Source organism: Rattus norvegicus, chromosome 11 (genome assembly GCF_021556685.1).
Source record: "Rattus norvegicus strain SHRSP/BbbUtx chromosome 11, alternate assembly SHRSP_T2T, whole genome shotgun sequence".
NCBI classification, from domain to species: Eukaryota; Metazoa; Chordata; class Mammalia; order Rodentia; family Muridae; genus Rattus; species Rattus norvegicus.
Window position 1 is genome coordinate 47,646,480 of NC_141544.1, and position 18,351 is coordinate 47,664,830.

An 18,351-nucleotide genomic window follows, 5' to 3' on the forward strand; every position below is an offset into this window, starting at 1 on the left:
GTTATTTTTATTACATGTATGTGTACATGTCTGCATGAGTGCACTGCACATATGTGTAGGTGCCCACAGAGGTCAGAAGGAGTCACTGGAGATGGATTTACAGGTGGCTGTGGTCCCTCTGGGAGAGCAGGGTGTCCTCAGCCTCTCAGATGCATGTGCACTTCTCTAGGCCTGGCTTTTCTGCTCAGTGCGCTAGTGAAGCTTTCTCTGCGTCTGAACTAGTTGTCAGAACTAGTTGTCAGAGCTAGTTGTCAGAGCCAGTTGTCAGAACTAGTTGTCAGAGCCAGTTGTCAGAGCTAGTTGTCAGAACTAGTTGTCAGAGCTAGTTGTCATGAGCTGGTTGTCGGAGCTAGTTGTCAGAACTGGTTGTCAGAGCTAGTTATCAGAACTGGTTGTCAGAGCTAGTTGTCAGAACTAGTCAGAGCTAGTTGCTTGGTTGAGTCCAGGATTCCCACAGACATGGTACAGTTTGTGGCCTAGTTCACTTCCTAGATGAACCCTGGATCATTTCTAGTTCTTGGCTCTGAAGGATAAAGATATTTTCAGAAGTCACTTCATGTGCAGTCACCATCAGTATGTGTGCCATATGTGGTCACCATCAATGAGTGTGTCACATGCAGTCACCACCAGTGTGTGTTTATAAGAGATTGTCTTGTTTGGTGATTGATGTGGGAGGGCCGGGGTCCACTGTGGGCAGCACCACTCCTAGGCAGGTGGGCGAGGGCTGTGTAAGACTCCTAGCGGTGGAGAGATGGATCCTGAAGTGACCACCTCCTGTGGCCAGGCAGGACTCCCTGTGAAGTGATAAGGAGAACACCCACCCACAATACCTTTGACCCAAAATGTGTCCTACCTTTAAGATGTGCAGGACAAAGATGGAGCCGAGAGGGCGGGAATGGCTAATCAATGACTGGTAACTTGAGACCCATCCCGTGGGCAAGAACCAATCCCTGACACTATTAATGATGCTCTGTTATGCTTGCAGACAGGAGCCTAGCATAACTGAAACACCCAACGGCTGACTGAAACAGATGCAGGATCCCACAGCTGAACATTAGATAGAGTTTGGGGAGTTTTGTGTAAGAGTTGGGGGTAGGATTGAGGGATCTAGAGAGATAGGAACTCCACAGGAAGACCAACAGAGTCAAATAACCTGGACCTTTGGAGTCTCCCAGAGACTGAACCACCAATCAAAGAGCATACATGGGCTGGACTGAGGTCTCCCCCACATATGTACCAGATGTGCAGCTTGGTCTTCATGTGGGTCCCCCAACAGCTGGAGCACGGGCTAATCCTGACCCTGTTGCTGCCTGTGGATCTGTTCTCCTAACTGGGCTGTCTTATCTGGTCTCAGTGGGAGAGGATGTGCCTGGTCCTGCAGTGACTTGGGGTGCCATGGTGTGTTGGTACCAGGGGGGACCTCCCCCTTCTCAGAGATGAAGGGAGTGGGGAGTGGGGGAAAGGCTTCGTGAGAAGGGATTGGGAGAAGGGGGCGCTGCGATGGGGTTGTAACGTGAATAAATAAGTTAACTGTTGGGAAAGAAAAAGGTGGATGAGCATGAGAGGGAGCTCAGCAGTGAGAGGCATTTCCCCATGGTTTCTACTCAGGATCCCCGCCTTGAGCTCCTGTCCTGACTTTCTTCAGTGATGAACTATGACCTGGAAGTGTAAGCCAAACAACTCTTCCTCCCTAAGTTGCTTTTGGTCGTGGTGTTTATCAGAGCAACAGACAATAAACCAGAACAGTCCTCACCACATAGAGATGACATTTCTGTTTACCCCAGCCATGGACCTGGCCCCTAGATATGCACCCTTCTGCCATGGTGCAGGCCTCACGACTCCCTGGTTTGCATCAGGCTGTGTGCGCATGCGTTCCAGATTCAGACCTTCCTGTGATCTCCATTTGGCTTGGCACACTCCCTACCTCTGCATAGCAGTGGCTCCTGGGAACACTGCCTGTGGATCATGGGAGCCAAATCGTGAAACCTAAGCTGCTCGACCTCTAACTGCCCTCTCAGCCTCCTCTAAGGAGGCTCATCTGTTCAGCCTGTGGATTTGCTGGTAAGTTTCCCTCCCACTTAGTGGACTCCTCGGGTTGATTTCGTCTGGGGGTCCTTGAATGCCACTTTCCCTTCAAGGTCAACGTGGGTTCTAAACCACTGTAGGCTGCCTGTATTTCAAGCTTCCAAAATTTTCTGGTGCATTTTAAACTCGAGAACCTCTGGTTGTAACTTAAGCACCACATGGTTGGAAATTTTGTCTCCTAAGATCCCGGTGTGAGAGAAAAGCAGCCAAGGTGTGTGTGTGTGTGTGTGTGTGTGTGTGTGTGTGTGTGTGTGTTTGTATGTTGAGAACACTGGAGTCTTTGTAAGGAACAATGTTGTCCATTCAAATATTCTTGAAGAAAAACTCTATATGACTGCATTATTATCTAAGGGTTTTTTGGGAACTTTTTTATTATTTATATATCTTTGCATTAAGATTCAGAGGAAGACTTTAGGGTATGGTGGCTATACTCTGCCTACCTAACGTTCTGTTTTAGAATAGAATTTTTAGGAGGCATTTAAACGTTTCAAAACATTCGAGTTGATTTTCTTCCCAAAGTGAAATCTTGCTCCATGGCCTCAGAAGGACCAGAGTGATGGTTCTATCCTTCTGAAGATGTGTTCTAGCCTCTGTGGACTTGGAGGTCTACTGCTGTTACTGTGGGCTGGAAGGTGGCTCCGTACTTACAAGAGCCTGCTGTTTTTCCTGGGGACCTGAGTTTGGTTTCAAGCACCCACATTGGATGCTCTGACTTCAGTTCCAGGGGATCTGATGCCTTTTTCTGGCCTCTTCGGGCAACTGAACTGGTACATATATCCCCACATAGACATACAGAGACACATACACAGAAGTAAGTATACCGAAGGCCTGAGAATAGCCAAATTGACTAATTAATTAACTAATTAATTAATAGGACCAGCTGGGCCCTGATTGGCCGCATCATGGAAGAGCTGTCAAAAAGATACCATCAAAGCTGGTCAGTGGTGGTGCACACCTTTAATCCTAGCACTTGGGCACCAGAGACAAGTAAGTCTCTGTGAGTTCTAAGTCAGCCTGGTCTACATAGTGAGTTCTAGGGCAGCCAGGGCTACACAGAGAGATCCTGTCTCCAAATAGACAGACAGACAAACAGACAAACAGATGAAAACAAGAGCATACAGGAGTACAAACGACCATGGCCCCTCAAAGCAGCCTAAACCAGGGGAAGAATCTGGAGATATCATCCTACTTGACCTCAAACTACACTTTAGAGCCATAGTAATAGAAGCTGCATGGCCCTGGCTCAAAAACTGACCTAGAACAATGGGCCAGGACAGAGGACTCAGGAAAGCCAGTCTCTTCGACAGATGGTGCTTGGGAGACTACACATCCGTATGCAGCGGAAGTGCTAGCAAACCAGCCAGGCAGTGACTTTCTGAGCAGGGTTCCAGTGAGACTCAGAGAATAATGGTAAGAATCGACAAGGGACAGTGCATTGAGTGCTGGCACCTACCGAGAGCCTCAGTACTGGGAGGTACTGAGGGGACCGAGTTAGCCAGAGCTGGGCTGACTCCATGACAAGCTACGAACGGGCAGTTTGGGAGACTAGACCTAAGGTTCTGCTCCCCAGAACCAGAAAAGTCTAAAACCACCAGTTCCAGGAAGAACCACCTGTCATGGGCAGTCAGCCAGAGCTGTAGAAGCTGCCTCACCACTAGCTTGAGCAAAGTATCAGCAAACACCCCCAAATCCCCCAGAGCCCTAAGCAATCACACAGGCACCCATACACCTGGAGAGAGAGCCAACCAATCAAGGGGAGGGAAGGTAAAAGTCCCTTGATCCTACCCTGCAGGCTTTAACCTGACCCTGCAAAGTCCACACCTCTGTCTTCTATGCCAGTTATGGGGGGCCTCTGCGTGCAGGTTCTCTGAGAATAACTGCTCTTTGCTGATGCCTACCATTTGAGTCTGGGGTATCATTCTTCATGAATCACAGACCCTCACAGTGTTTTGAAGGCTACCAGAAAGTTAAACACCAGCCTAGCTACAAACCCTCTGATCTAATTAATGGTGAGCTGCACACAAATATGTTGGTAAAATATTAGCACAAAAGTTATGCAGGTATCCAGTTAACAAAAGTTATGCAGGTAACCAACTAGTACTTGACTTGATTTAGAGCCACTCCGTGAAAATGGCTCCTACTGACATTCTGCCGTATAGATCTCTGAGTGCTGAGCGGTGATCAGAGAAGCTTCCTCCTGCAGCGGTCAGGGATGAATACAAAGACCCCAGTTGTAAATGGGAAGCCTTCATCAAACCCTGCCCCTCAGTGCTCAGGGAGGAGGCTGAGAGACTAAGCCAGATGTGAAGCGAACAAGGCCATCAAACGCAGCACAACTTAGGCACACATGGGCCCACAACCCCTGTGGTGACCTGGGCAGGTGCCAGTGCTGGGTGGGGAAGGGTCACAAGCCCCCACTCCTAACCTGGAAGCTTAACAATCTCCAACAGTTTGGGTATATAAACCACGCTCCGGGCTGATGCAGAACAGGGATGGCCAACACAAAACAAAGTCAGTGGCCAGTATATTCTGGAGGGTTTGTCTTATAATGCTTTGTCTGGGCTCTTAAAAAAATAAACCATATGGGTTCTTTGGGTTCTTTGCTCCTATATTATGGTTTCCAATTGTGTGTGTATGTGTTTGAAAATGACTTTTTTATTTATTATGCATAGTGTTCTGCCTGCAGACCAGAAGAGGGCACCGGATCCCATTACAGATGGTTGTGAGCCATCATGTGGTTGCTGGGATTTGAACTCAGGACCTCTGGAAGATCAGCCAGTGCTCTAACCGCTGAGCCATCTCTCCAGCCCCTTTATGTGCTTTTCTTGTGCTTTCTCTTTGGCTCTCTTTGGTTGGTTGGTTTATTCTATTTTGATTTATTTGTTACTTGCTTGTTTACCTTCTACTCGAGGGAGAAGAAGAAAGAATGTGGATTTGGGTGGGTGGGGAAGTGGGGAGGATGTGGGAGGACACTGGGGAAGGAAAACTCTGATTAGAATATACTGTATGAAAAAATCCATCTTTTTTTAATCTTTAAAGTTTTTTAATTGATCATTTCCATTTGTTTACATTCCACTTACCAGTTACCCCTCCACCAACCTCCATCCCACATTCACCCTCCCCCCACCCCTTTGCCTGTACCAGGGTGCTTTCCCCTACTTTCTCCTGCTCCACAACTCCACCATCCCCCTACTTTGGGGTATCAAATCTCCCTGGGACCAAGGGCTTCCCCTTCCATTGCTGTCAGGGAAGGTCATTCTCTGCTACATATGTATCTGTAGCCATGGATCCATCCCTCCAGGGACACTCCTTGGTTGGTGGTCTAGACTCTGGGAGCACTGGGTGGTCCAGCCAGCCAATGTTGTTCTTCCCATGGGGTTGCAATACCCCTGTGCTCCTCCAGGCCTTCTGGCAACTCTAGCACCAGGTTCCTGAGCTCAGTCTCATAGTTGGCTCCAAGCATCCGCATCTGTTCAGTTGCTGGGCAGACCTCCCAAGGAACAACCACATGATGTTCCTTTCAGCAAGTTCCTCTGGAGCACTGCAACAGTATCAAGTTTGTTGTCTGCAGACATGACTGATCCCTAGGTGGGGCAGTCCTCAGATGGCCTTTCTATCAGTCACTGTTACATTTAAAAAAATCCATCTTAAATAAAAACTAATTCTTTTTTTTGAGACTGGATCTCTTTATGCAGATCAGGCTGGCTTGGAACTCACATATCCTCCTGCCTCCGCCTCCCCAGTGCTGGGATCAGAGGTGTGTGTCAACACCCAGCTAGTTTTTTTTTTTTTTAATAGGGTACATCAAATTAAAAACCCTCTACATGGGGGGAGGGTTAATATGAAGCAAAGAACATAGAAAACCACATATGAAAATGTCATCGTGAGTCCTGGCACTGTGTATGAGGAATATACACACTTATTAAAAACAAGAGTGGGTTGGGAACTGACTCAGTGGGTAAAGCAGTTACCATCCAGGATTGATTCTCAGCACCCACCATGGCAACCCACAGCCATCTGCAACTCATTCCAGGGGATCCTGCTCCCCCTTTTGCCCTCTGTGGGTACTGCACTCATGTGATATACGGAATACAAGCTCTTTTGGGTGCTTGCCTGCTTTGGGCAAACACCCAAAAGAGAAGCATGCATTCCTCACAGTTCTACCGACAGCCCTCACCACCATCCCCCCCCCCCCCCCGTCCTGTAAGTCACTGTCTTACTCAGGGTTCCTATTCCTGCACAAACATCATGACCAAGAAGCAAGCTGGGGAGGAAAGGGTTTATTCAGCTTACACTTCCACATTGCTGTTCATCACCAAAGGAAGTCAGGACTGGAACTCAGGCAGGTCAGGAAGCAGGAGCTGATGCAGAGGCCATGGGGAGATGTTACTTACTGGCTTGCTTCCCCTGGCTTGCTCAGCTTGCTTTCTTCTAGAACCCAAGACCACCAGCCCAGGGATGGTACCACCCACAATGGGCTTGGCCCTCCCCGCTTGATCACTAATTGAGAAAATGCCTTACAGCTGTATCTCATGGAGTTATTTCCTCAAGGGAGGCTCCTTTCTGTGATAACTCCAGCTTGTGTCAAGTTGACACACAAAATCAGTCAGTATAGTCACCTTAGTAATTCTCTGGTCCCACATCAGCTCGACTTGGGTACAGTCCTCTCTTTAGTTTACTGTGATTGTTCTCTATCGACATTTGTTTCGAGTCTCCTCAGGAAAATTCACAGGACAGGTACCCCTTCCCCCGAAGGACCCTGGTACCGCTAGGTGCTCAAGAAATTCCTTGTGAAAAAAATCCAAGGGCTTTGCTTTAGCAAATGGCCTTCTGAGAATCGGATCAGACACTTTTGGGGGCGGGGAATGCAGGTACGCACATGCAAATCACTGCGGCCACAGGGGCCTGACTTTTGAACTTCATTTTACCTAGAGCTTGGGGGGAATGTAATCATTGAAAACTGGAATGACTGACGAAGCTGTGTGTTTAGGAGTAACTACAGGTAAGATCGGCTTCTGAGCAGAGCATTGTATGGAGTGGTTGAACTGTTTATCAACAGAGAATTGCTGGCATGAGATCCAAGATGAAGTGTGGGTCCTGACCAATGAAACTTGAGGGATATCCGTCACTTGGTGGAGTGGCGCCTTGTGGGGGGTGGAATCTGGGGCCCGGAGCAAACTGGTGGGTGGTGTAAACTGGAAGGTTCCAGGGTACACCTGAGGTTCAGCAGACACGAAAAAGAGCTCATCTCTCTACCTATGGTAGAGAAACCCCCGGAGTGCCAAGAATGTATTGACACCCGGCAAAGCCTGCTGATCCTGCACCTGCGCCTAAAGATGGTGTCTGGGATTCTCCTCCTCATCAGGGAGTCGATCTGCAGCTCCTGGCAGAGCTTGTCAAACAGACGCCCACGGGGCTCCTCACGCAGCCAGGAGGATCAGCAAGGGCGGGCACGCTGTCTGGTGAACACCTCCACGCTTATTAAGGATCCGCATCTGATCACTGGGGCTTGCCGGCATGTTTGCACATCCCTGTCAGGAGAGATTGGAAAGTGATTCAACAAGGATGAAAGTGATTGCTCTAGGAGAGAAGAGCTCCGAGACGGGAGATCTCCTCAGGCAAAACTATCCGAGACCACCGTGACACTGTAAGAACTCCAGGTAGACTGATCAAGGGACATTTAGCCGCTCTGTCTTTGCACATCGCTGAGGCACACGTAAGCCTGAGAGGAAATGAAGAAGCACAGGTGTGTTAGCTAACAAATCTTCGTGAGGGCCTGTTGATTGGAAAGCGTCCCCAGTGAGGAGTTTCTCACCCAGTGCCATCCTGTCAGGTGTGGGGCTCTCTGAGGGGCGGGAGACCCAAGTCCTCAAGGCAAAGTAGTACACTGAGGGGCAGATCTTGGCTTCATGAAGGCTCTGGCTGGCTTTTGACGGAACAGATGCCTTCAGAGCAGCCATACCTGAAAAAGTATCACGCTGTGGCCTGCAAAGATGACCACAGCAACTGGAAGCAGTGATGACTTCTTTTAAGGACAGAGTCTTACAGTGCATCCCTCCCTGACTGCTCTAGGACTTGGCCTGGAACTCACAGAGCTCCACCTGCTTCTGTGACCCATGTGCTGGGATTAAAGGGGTACACCACTACACCCCAAAATGCATTTTCAGATTTTTTTTCTCCATTCCTCTGAGGAATATTGGGATTTTGGTGGAATTAGTTCCAGCAATGTGGCTGTGTTTGTAACATTAGTTCTGCAAAATGTTTGCTGCCTAAGTTACCCGGTTTGTGGTGTTTTTGTCCTGATAGCTCAAGATGACTACGTTTCCTTCTTAGTTTAGATAACCTCAGATGATTCACCCCAAAATGGCTCTGAGTTCTACTAGTGAACAGAAATTGCAGTTTTTATACCTTAAAGTTCCAGGGTATTACCCTAGTCTTGCTCTGTCTGTCTGTCTGTCTGTCTGTCTCTGTCTCTGTCTCTGTCTCTGTCTCTGTGTCTCTGTCTGTCTCTGTCTATCTGCCTGTCTCTGCCCCCCCCCGCCCCCCAGAATTGTGCCTAGGCCCTTGTGAATAGCAAGTACCAGGCAAGCACTCTCTCGGTCATCTGTTCTCTCAGCTCTCCCCTTATGTTTTCTGTTTTGAGAGAGGGTCTCAGAGCTACCTGGGATCTACACCAAGTTCCCCTGCATGCCTGTGTACCACATGCGTGCCTGGTTACTTCAGAGGCCAGAAGAGGGCATCAGAGCTCCTGGAACTGAAGTTATAGATGGTTGTGGGTGCTGGGAGCCAAATGTGAGTCCTCTGTAAGAGCAGCCAGTGCTCTTAACCACCCAGCCATCTCTTCACATGCCCCAAAGCTTATATTTAGATAATTTCTATTCCTTCACTGATATCCGTTGTGAGGCAGAATTCTTATATTTCTCTTTAATTGTTTAGATGTAGCTGCCTTTAACTTTTGAACATATTTCAGTTACTAATGTCTCAGTCACTGTTCTACTGCTGTGAACAGACCCTATGACCAAGGCAACTCTCATAAGGACGACATTTAACTGGGGCTGGCTTACAGGTTCAGAGGTTCAGTCCATCATTATCAAGGCGGGAACATGGCAGCATGTAAGGAGGCACTGGAACAGTAGCTGAGAGCTACAGACTGATCTGTAAGCAGAAGAAGAAGGAAAGAGAGTGGGGAGGAGGAAGGGAACCAGACTTGGGCTTTTGAAACCTCAAAGCCTACCTCCAGTGACTGACTTCCTCCAAAAGGCCTCTTCAACAAGACCACACCTCCAATTCTTCTCAATCATTGCCACTGCCTAATGACCAAGCATTCAAATATATGAGCCTATGGGGCCATTCCTACTTAAAATCACCATACCTAATATATATTAGATTTGTTTATTTTTAGTACTTTGTGTGTATGAGTGTTTGTATCTGCCTGTGTACCTGTGTGTGTGTGTGTGTGTGTGTGTGTGTGTGTGTGTGCATCATCACATGCATGATGCCTGGAGACTGTGGAGGTCAGAGGAGGGCATTGATTCCCTGGGACATATGCTGCTGAGACTTGAACCTGGATCCCTCTGCAAGAACGATTGTCCTTAACCATTGGGCCAATTCTTCGTACCCTAATTTATTTTTGTATCTATTCAGCTGAACACTTGGGGCCTATTTGGGGATCTTTTTTTGCCTCCTTTCTCTACTGAAATGGTCACAAGGCAAAGATCATCTCCTGTCTCCAGTCAGGTTCTTGTTTGTCGTTCTCTGAGAATGGAGTGGACAGACAGCCGAGGGAGAACATGGGTACCTTTCTTTGCACGATGGAATTTGGATGGGAAAGAACTCTGATACCCTTGGTAGCAAGCGAGTGTTCCAGCCCAGCCCACTACAGGCTTGGGTGTCCAGCCTAGGGGCAGCAGCTGTTGTAGCCCAGCCCGGTGCAAAGCAGGTCTGAGGTTGCCAATGGACGTGGCAGGAATGAGTCCCTCCTGCACGTTAGTTGGGCCCTGATTGGCTGGACGTAGCCATAGAAATACGTTTTTAAAATGAGGCCTATGAGGGGAGAGCTATCGAATGTTCTGGTTACTATGGGGGCTTTTGCGCTCTGCCTGCTGCCCTCTCCCACCTGGTTGCCTCAGGCGCTCTGGCTGTGAAAGGCCGGTATGCAGCAGCCATTTCCTCGTGGAATCCCATCTTCAGGACGTGGCATGCTATGTGAATAGGTAGATAGCATGGGGTTATGACACGTGTGACCTCGTGATAACTCGGGCTGCTGGCACAGCCTGGCACAAGATCAGACTGGCTCAGATTCTTGTCTAGATGAGTGAGGGCTCATGCGCCTCTACTCTAGCCAAGGAGAGCTATGGGAAGTTGATAGCTGCTGGGGGCTGGGTAGGGAATCATTCTTCTTGGGGGATTGTTCATGGCGCAGCAGATGGGTTTATATGTGTGCACATATGGTCAGTACTCAGTGGACTTAGCATTCTTTTTTAAAAAATGGGGACATAAAATTGGGACATGGGCTTGTGTGGAGAGATGAGGGAATAAGAGAAGAAAGGGGTGGGTATGATCAATATATATGTATACATATATATATGTATATATATATATCTCAAGTAATTGAAGGAACATTTTCTTCCTTTTAACGATTTACTACTTCTGTATAATCTCATCTTTTTTTATTATTAGATTCCTTTTTAAAATACTGGAGTCCTTTGTTTTGTGGTTTATTATCACTGCTTTTAAATATTCAATTAATTTATATATAGTTCCTTCTGTCACACTAAGGCAGTTCATGGCAACATAGCTCAGTAGCCAGTGTTGGTCCAAACCTCAGGCATCTGACCCTGAGTTGTTTATTTAAACACAGCGCGATCGGGGGAAGCTACGATTAACTCAGTGCCATGTGCACGACAAAGCAAACAGAACTCTCTCTGAGGAGCACAGGAAACTAAATACAGACCGGACATCACGACCCTTCGTAAAGTATGTGTGATGGATTCTGTAGACTGACTGAGAAAAACCAGCGCCGGGAAAGTCTTCAGCCACACAGAGTTTTCAGGGACCCCAGGCACATCTGCTCCTGCCTGCTGGGTGGATAACGGTATTGCATCCTGCTCCTTGAACAGTGTATCAGTGCTAGAAGAATGCATTTTTTTTTTTTTTTGGTCTGTGTACCGTGAAGGCTCTGTTCATTCTCACTGTTCCTGGAACAGCTCAGAATATCTTTTTGAAGTGCACTTAAACTGGCACACTCCAGCTCTATCAACTTCTTGAGCGACTTTTTTTTTCTTTTTCTTGCATTCATGTTGTTAGCATTGTCTCTGCTGAATCTTTGCTGTTCTTGCAGAGGACCTGGCTGGACCTGGGTACCTTTCAGCACTCACGTGGCGGGTAGTTCACAACCACATCTAACTCCATGTTCACGAAATCTTATGGCCTCTCCGGGCACTGCATGCACATGGTACACATATATACATGCAGGCAAGCGCTCACAGGCATAAAATAAAAACAAAATCTAAAAATATTTAAAAAAAAAACAGTAGGGGGATTGAGTAGATTGCCTTATCTGATACAGTGTGGTTGGTCCAACAATGGCTACTGCACCCTGGAGAGAGAGAACCCAGTAGCTGTTCAGTCCATGAGATTGCCTGCCTCAGTAGCCCCAGAATATTGCCTGAATACCTGGAGGATGCCTGGAGAGCCAATGATCTTTAATCCGTGTTAGAAGTCTAAAGAAGGGGTTGGGAATTTAGCTCAGTGGTAGAGCGCTTGCCTAGGAAGCTCAAGGCCCTGGGTTTGGTCCCCAGCTCCGAAAAAAAGAACAACAACAAAAAAAAGTCTAAAGAAGCTGAGTTCTTATTTCAGCAAAGAATGATGGCCACAGAGGAGCAGCAGCAGCGGCAGCAGCAGCAGCAGCAGAGCAGATGCACCTGCCAGCAAGTGGCAAAGACACTTGGTAAAAACCAACAGCTCTCCCTTCGGACCTCCTTACACCTGGGCCACAGGTCAGAGGTCACCCCACTTGAGGGGAGAATCTCTCACCTCAGTTTACTCTTCTAGGGAATATGCTGACAGACTCACCCAGAGGCTTGTCTCTTGGCTGGGGCCCAAGGGGCCTAAAGTGGCTGTTGGGCCGACTTCACTGCCATGCCTTCTTTCTGAGTCTGTGGCACCTCTGGGTTCCTAGTTTGGAATCGTTGACTCTTTCCTCCTAGTCCCTCACATCTCAGCAGGTTCACATCCTGACGATCTCGCACTGTGCCTCCTCTTTCTGTCGCTTCTCCCTTGCTCTCATTCACAATTTCTTCTGCCTGCGTTTCTAACGTTGTCATTGGTGTTTATCAACCTCTTCCTTTCCTTTGTTCTCAGGATCTTTTTAAAACACAGCAAGAGGGCACTGATGAAGACGGTGGCAGGCCTAACTCCTCAGCCTGGCCTCAGAGGAGGGATGGAGGCATCCTAGCCGCATCCCAACCCTGGTGTCCTTTTCTTGTAGGATGTATGTGTTGTGGTTTTAATATTCTTGGCCAAGGGAGTGGCACTATTAGAAGGTCTGGCCTTGTTGGAGTAGGTGTGTCACTGTGGGTGTGGGCTTTAAGACCCTCATCCTACCTGCCTGGAAGTCAGTCTTCTCCTAGCAGCCTTCAGATGAAGATGTAGAACTCTCAGCTCCTCCTGCACCATGCCTGCCTGGATGTTGCCATGTTCCCACCTTGATGATACTGGACTGAACCTCTGAACCTGTAAGTCAGCCCCAATTAAAAGCTGTCCTTATGAGAGTTGCCTTGGTCATGGTGTCTGCTCACAGCAGTAAAACTCTAAGACAGAGTATGTGCATGTTCCACAGTGTCACTCTGGGTCTGGGACATGGGACATCTCAAATGAACTCTGTCATGAAGTGATGAGCCCTTGCATGTCTCAGTGACTCCACCCAGACACTTCTCTGCCAAGGCAGACAGATGGTGGGCTCCATGAGGAACCAGAGCTTTTCATTACACTTCCATCCCTCCATCCACCACGAACACTTGGGTAAATGTCAGGGGCTCACAGGCTAACTTAGTATAGAAAGGATAACTTTGAATCATGCCCAGCTCAGGGGTTGTGGCCAGCTCACAGGGGCTGCTAATGGGATAATTGGAGGTGACTGTTCACAGCTCACCCTTTCTTAATCAATGCTGATGCTCTCAATTTGTGGTGACACATAGATTGACTGGTGTCTTGATTGTCTAGAAACTATTCCACTTCTGAATGTTTTGTAGATAAATCATTGACACTCAAGGGTTTTTGAAAATTCCCCTAGCTAATGGATGCTAAACACATGGAAATTTTACTTGTAGACATTGTAGGGTTTGAGCATTCATGGTGAGGACAGCTTGGGTTGCTGTGAATAGACATCTGGAGTCCTGGCTCCCTCACTGTGGGGAAACCCTGCTACTTAAGGTCTCAGTCTACCATGACTGGCTAGTTCCTCTGAGCTTGGCACAAAGTGGAGGACTCCATTTGCCAGCAGGCCTTTCCCTCCTTTGACCTTGTCTGGGGATCCCTATCCCCTACCCCCTCTACCTGGGGAAGGTTAAATAGTCCTTGGCAGACCTACAAGTTCAACTTTCCCTTTCTGCATAGGAACCTGCCTGCCAGTATCTGAGATCCCTGGAATGCCTTTATATACAAATGAGACAGTCACAGAACTTTAAACTCTAGCCTGTAATTTTCACTTACTCTGAATACTCCTTCCCACTCTCCAAGGTTCACACACAGACCTTTTCCACCCTTAATAAAGTATATGCGTACAAGCCCACCCTGAATAAAAGTGTATACACAAGCTAGGATCATCTAAGAGAACTGTCTCACTGAAGACTGTTGGAAAATGCCTTGGTCTGAAAGAGCTGTGACACTGAGATCCTCGGAGAAAGCCTTCTCTGTCCCCTGGTACTCACTCCCAGATGGACAGGCATCCTGCAGACCTCCCCTGTTTCTGACTCTGTTTCATCCTTCCAGCCTGGTGTATAGCAGCATCTAGACACCCTGAGAGGGAGGAAGCAGAGGATGTAGAGCCACAGATCAACCCCAAAGCATACCACAGGGCAGGTTATTAGAACTTTCTGAGCACCAGTTTCCTCATAATAATGGGGGAATAATTAAACCCAGCATGACAGGTTTGAGGAATCCCACATGGTGATATCTTTGAAGCACACAGCAAAGTCATCCGTATCTGGAGGTGTCACGGCAGACATGTTCCTCATGTGCCAGAGGCTCAGAAGACCAACCCCTTATCGCCCATAGTCCTGTGGCCAGTGTGACTTCCGTGCTTCAAAGTTCCTTCCCACAAGGCATGAATGATAACAGAAAGACCAAAAGCACCATCAATTCTGTGGTCGTAAAACGTTCCCTGTAGGTTCATGCATGCGAACCCTGGCTGGGGCCACTTGTGAACATTGTGGAGCTTTAGGGGTGGAACCTTGCTGAAAGTTTGTTCTTGGGAATGGTCGAGATTTATAGGCTGTCCACACTTCTACTCTCTTTTTCCTATGTGAGGAGGAAAAAAACATAATTAGCCAAATCCCTACTCCTGACTTCCTACCGTGACTGACTGTGACCCTCTGGAATGGTAGGCTAAAATAAACCCTTTCCTCTTCTAACTTGTCTGTTGCCAAGGTATTTTAGCATAGCTACAGAAAGTAGCCATGCTGGCTCGTGTTCTGTGAACTCAATACAACGTATAGCCCATTGGGAAAAATGCCCCCACCTGATTGGCCTGTAGGCAAGCCAATGGGGGATATTTCTTGATTGTTGATTGGTGTAAGTGGGCTCAGTTCATTGTGGGCAGGGCCACCCCTGGGCTGGCAGTCCTGGATTCTATAAGAAATCAGGCTGAGCAGATCAGTAAGCACCACCCTCCATGACCTTTGCATTGGTTCCTGCCTCTAGGTTCCTGCCCTGACTTCTCTCAGGGATGGACTGTGTGGTCCATGAACAGAAATAAGCTGTTTCTTATCCAAGTTGCATTGGTCATGGTGTTTTGTCACAACAACAGAGACCTTAATTAAGACCAGTTACTGAGTACGTGGAGTCCAGAGCTCAGCAAAAGATTACTCATTCCTGATGTTGCTCTTGACCAAGCACCTTCAGATCCTTGTCCTGTGGAAGCCCCTATGTTGTAAAAGGACTACTTGGAGTCTTCCTCCTGTGAAGATTCAAGTCTTGTGGAGTCCCTAGAGGGTGCAGAGACAGCAACTCAAAGAAGCTGCATTGTCTCGGCTGATGGCTCTGAGACACACTTCTGGGCGTGCCCTTCCCAAATTTCCTAGTCAGAAAGTTGTGATCAAAATTTACTGCTCATTTGAAGCCTCTGAGTTGGGGGTGGAAGAGGGACAGAATCAGGGTGCTCTGGTCACCATGCTCTTGCTGAGGGAGAAGCTGTAAAAAGGATGCTTCCTAAGCACCCCAGCCAAGATGCTGAATGTCCCTCTGCACCCCAGAGGACTTCATCGTCTATCCTGAGTGGGTTCACCTTCACTACCCATCTTCCAGGCATACTTAGGCAGGGTGAGGCAAGCAGGAAGAGCATTGACTCTTGGTGACTTAGAGTTATGGCTGATCCCCAGAGATCCCTGTGTGTCTCTGGGAGGAGCAGACAAGTTTCTGAAGCTCACTAAGTATGGAGATTGTGGCTCAGATCAGCGTCATTCCACCAAGGTCTTTATTGTGACCCTGGTGTGAGGAGACAGGCTCCATCCAACTGGGGTGGTACCAACCACTGTGTGACGTGTCCACCCATTTCAGTCGTCACCCAAGAAAAAGTTCCACAGGTCTGCTGGGCTCATTTCCTCAATTGAGGCCTCTCTTCCCAGATGCCTCTAGTTCATGTGAGTAAAGGTGGACAGCACATTGTGGACAGCACACAGACAGCACACGGATAGCACATGTCTAGCATATGGATAGCACACAGAGAACACACAAACAGCATATGGACAGCACATGGAGAGCACACTGAGAGCACACAGAGAGCACAGGGACAGCACATGGATAACACATGGACAGCACACAGATAGTACATGGACAGCACATAGACAGCCCATGGACAGCACCTGAACAGCCCATGGACAGCACACGGACAGCCCATGGACAGCACATGGACAGCACACGGACAGCACATGGACAGCACACGGACAGCACACGGACAGCACCTGAATAGCCAATGGATAGCACATGGACAGCACACAGACAGTACATGAACAGCACATGGACAGCACATGGACAGCACATGATCAGTACACAGACAGTACATGGACAGCACATGGACAGCACATGGACAGCACATTGTGAATATTCACTGAGTGTGAGTTTTGTTTCTGGACAAGGTGGATGGCTCAAGGTCCCCACGACTTGATTACTATTCTCCACAGAAACCTGTGATTCACCATGGGGCAAGATGCTCAGAGAACCTTTCATGAGTGTCAGGGTCTTGGCTTTCAGGTGACCAAGACCATCCATCGCACTGGCGAGCAATCACGTAGATGGGAACATTCACACACTCAGATCAGGGAGACACCTGTCCCAGGGTCTTCACCCCAGTCACGGAGTTCATCGTCTTACAGTGACCTTACACACCCATTCAAGCCACTGTCCATGACACACATGGTCATAGTGGCTTCATAGATCATGCAGAGGAAGAAAGAAACCGTTGAAGTCAAGTCGATGGCAGAGACCCACCTTCTCCATCGTCTTTCACAATCATCTCTCATTTGTTCCAGCAAATGTTTTAACAACAGGCTTTCCAGAGAAACCCAAGTCCTCATCTGTAGAGCTCATCAATTTCTATGGTGTAAACTTCTGTCATCAAGACCAGTTTCAAACTCCCAACTTGCTGTCAATGAATATGGAGCTGGGAAGGGACACGCCATCCCACAAACACGGCTGGGCTTAGTAGCTCCAGAAATATAGTTGTCTTAGTCAGGGTTTCTATCCCTGCACAAACATCATGACCAGGAAGCAAGTCAGGGAGGAAAGGGTTTATTCAGCTTACACTTCCACATTGCTGTTCATTACCAAAGGGAGTCAGGCCTGGAACTCAAGCAGGTCAGGAAGCAGGAGCTGATGCAGAGGCCATGGAGGGATGTTACTTACTGGTTTGCTTCCCCTGGCTTGCTCAGCTTGCTTTCTTATAGATCCCAGGACCACCAGCCTAGGCACTGCTCTATCCACAAGTGGCTGGGACCTCCTACCCTTGATCCCTAATTGAGAAAATGCCTTACAGCTGGGTCTCACGGAGGCATTTCCTCAAGGGAGGCTCCTTTCTCTGTGGTAACCCCAGCTTGTGTCAAGTCGACACACAAAACCAGCCAGTACAGCAGGTAATTATAGAGATAGCAAGACAATCAGGAACCAACGGCTTTTTAAACGCCATTCAAATGTTTGTGTTTAACATTATTCATTCGATGGTAACCATGTAATGCTGTGTTTAGTAACAAATGAAGCACCCTTGAAAATGTAGACCCTGGCACCCGAGGACAGTCCCAGTCTGTCCCACCTCTCTGCTGTATGCCATACCACAACATTCTATACTGATGAGGGCTGGCTTACAGTACAACCCAGGGGTCAGTCTCCGGTGACTGTGTCTGCATGAGTTCTGCTACAGAGGAGTTGCATGAGGCCTTAAGAGAAGACTGGGAGCGCTTAGTGCTGAGGTAGAAGTTAGCATCCAGTCAAGGGTTCCTGCTTATAAAGTTGCTGCTGTCTCCAACAAGCCCTGACCCCTGTTCTTTATGTCCACCCACTGATGCAGGGTCCCTGGGCTACCTACCTACCTGGTGGCCAGCTGGGAACAGGACAGTTAGTAAGATCATCGAGACCTAACATTAGCCAGTATCATGTCTCTGCTGGCCTTGGCTCCTTGGTTGATATTCTGCTGGTTCTTTCCGGCTTGAGGCTAATGCCCCATGACCAGGTTGGCCATGAGAGTTGGAGCTTGCTTTGACGTCTTCTTAAATGCAAAGTCGTCTGCAAAAGTTTAACAGGTAGCCAACAGTCTACCTTTCAACTCAGCGTTACAATTGTGTGACTCTGGTTGTAATCCGCAATGCCATTCCGGACTAGCCACTTTAATAGTCTCCAGTTACTTAGCGAGACAGTGGGACTTGCGCTGCTAATGTGGGAGATTAGCAATAGGCCAGGTGTGCACACAGGGTGCCCCACACCTATCCCCGACACACTCATGTGTGCGGTGCCGTCTGTTGTGGTGGTGTTTGTGCTGCGATAAAGCCACAGCCCATG

At 48.2% G+C, this 18,351-nt stretch overlaps 1 long non-coding RNA gene across 2 annotated transcripts; it reads left to right on the plus strand.

The window, feature by feature from the left end:
- Positions 1–2,026: 2,026 nt before the first annotated feature.
- LOC120095638 (uncharacterized) lies at positions 2,027–12,857 on the plus strand. 2 transcript variants are annotated; one of them, XR_015633351.1, is made up of 4 exons: positions 2,027–2,061; positions 10,946–11,179; positions 11,944–12,034; positions 12,448–12,857. It is a non-coding gene; the product is annotated as an uncharacterized LOC120095638 (long non-coding RNA). The 2 variants fall into 2 exon arrangements; XR_015633350.1 differs by lacking the exon at positions 10,946–11,179.
- Positions 12,858–18,351: the final 5,494 nt, after the last annotated feature.